Genomic DNA, 2337 nt, shown 5'->3' with positions numbered 1-2337 from the left:
TGTGTGTGTGTGTGTGTGTGTGTGTGTGTGTGTGTGTGTGTTTGTGTGTGTTTGTGTGTTTGTTTGTGTGTTTGTTTGTTCTCAGATCACGTGTTTCTGTGTTTTGTGCCCTCACTGGTGGCTGCTGCCTGCGTGGCCGCCTCCCGCCTCATCCTCCACCTGTCGCCCACCTGGCCCCCCCGGCTGCAGCGCCTCTCAGGGTACACCTGGGACCACCTGCTGTCGTGCGCGGAGAAGCTCCTCGTGTGTGTATTTGACAGCTGGTCCACACCACGTCCTTCAACCCTGGTCCTCGCAGCCCGCTGTCCCACAGGTTGTCATGCTTCATCATCAACACACCTGACGGACAGGAGGGTGATTGACAGGCTGCTGATGAACTCGATGACATTCTGATTTAAATCAGCTGTGCTGAGTCAGAGAAACGGCTAAACCACGAGGACCAGGGTTGAAGACCTCTGATGGAGTGTGAACGCTGAGTCAGCATTTACACTATTATTTGATTGGTAACTATGGATGAATGATGGACAGATGGGTGGTTGGATGATGGATGGATGGATGATGGTTGGATGATTGATGGATGGATGGATGATGGTTGGATGATGGATGATGGTTGGGTGATGGATGGTTGGCTGGTTGGTTGATGGAGGGATGGATGATAGATGGATGGATGGATGATGGTTGGATTATGGACGATGGTTGGATGGATGATGGTTGGTTGACGGTTTGATGGATGGATGGATGATGGTTGGATTATGGTTGGATGATGGACAGTTGGATGATGGATCTATGATGTATGTATGAATGGATGGCTGGATGATGGTTGGATTGTGGATGGTTGGATGGATGATGGTTGGGTGATGGATGGTTGGCTGGTTGGTTGGATGGATGATGGATGGATGGATGATGGTTGGATTATGAATAATGGTTGGATGGATAATGGTTGGTTGACGGTTTGATGGATGGATGGAAGATGGATGGATGATGGTTGGATGATGGCTGTTTGGATGATGGATGGATGGATGATGGTTGGATGATGATCTATGATGGATGGATGGTTGGATGATGGATCTATGATGTATGTATGAATGGATGGCTGGATGATGGTTGGATGATTGAAGGATGGATAGATGATGGTTGGATGATGGATGATGGTTGGGTGATGAATGGTTGGCTGGTTGGTTGATGGATGGATGATGGTTGGATGGATGATGGTTGGATTATGGATGATGGTTGGATGGATAATGGTTGGTTGATGGTTTGATGGATGGAAGATGGATGGATGATGGTTGGATGATGGCTGGTTGGTTGATGGATGGATGATGGTTGGATGATGGATCTATAATGGATGGATGGTTTGATGGATCTATGATATATGTATGAATGGATGGCTGGATGTTGGTTGGATTATGGATGGTTGGATGGATGATGGTTGGATGATGGTTGGGTGATGGATGGTTGGCTGGTTGGTTGATGGAGGGATGGATGATAGATGGATGGATGATAGTTGGATGGATAATGGTTGGTTGACAGTTTGATGGATGGATGGAAGATGGATGGATGATGGTTGGATGATGGCTGGTTGGATGATGGATGGATGATGTTTGGATGATGGATCTATGATGGATGGATGGTTGGATGATGGATCTATGATGTATGTATGAATGGATGGCTGGATGATGGTTGGGTTATGGATGGTTGGATGAAGGATGATGAATGATGGATGAATGATGGTTGGATGATGGATGAATGATGGATGGAAGGTTGGATGGATGGTTGGATGATGAATGGATGATGGATGATGAATGATGATGGATGAATGATGGTTGGATGATGAATGTTGGATGGATGGATGATGGATGGATGATGGATGGTTGGATGGATGATGGATGATGGATGGATGAATGATGGATGGATGGTTGGATGGATGGATGTTAGATGAAACTCTTCAGCTTGATTGGGTCCAGTATTCGGTGATATTTAATATTTGTGACTTGAATAATTTGTATTTTTTAGTTTTATTTACAAAACYTTTTCCACATAAAATCTTTGATTTATTCTGAGTTTCTGTAAAAACTTCGTTCTGTTTCTGTTTGATGCTACTTTTAGCTTTTAGCTACTGTCTTGCTAATTGTAGCTGTTAGCATCTTTTCTATGGATTGTTTCCTCTTCAGAGGTCCTGTCAGCGAGTCTCATCCTCCATGTCTCTTTGTCCAAACCCTGTCCCCTGTCCTCGCTCTGTCCTGTGTATACACTGTCCCCTGTGTCCTCCTGTCTGTCCCCTGTGTCCTCCTGTCTGTCCCCTGTGTCCTCCTGTCTGTCCTCTGTGTCCTCCTGTCT

Source organism: Austrofundulus limnaeus, unplaced genomic scaffold, assembly GCF_001266775.1.
Source record: "Austrofundulus limnaeus strain Quisiro unplaced genomic scaffold, Austrofundulus_limnaeus-1.0 Scaffold280, whole genome shotgun sequence".
NCBI classification, from domain to species: domain Eukaryota; kingdom Metazoa; phylum Chordata; class Actinopteri; order Cyprinodontiformes; family Rivulidae; genus Austrofundulus; species Austrofundulus limnaeus.
This window is presented reverse-complemented; position numbering follows the sequence as displayed.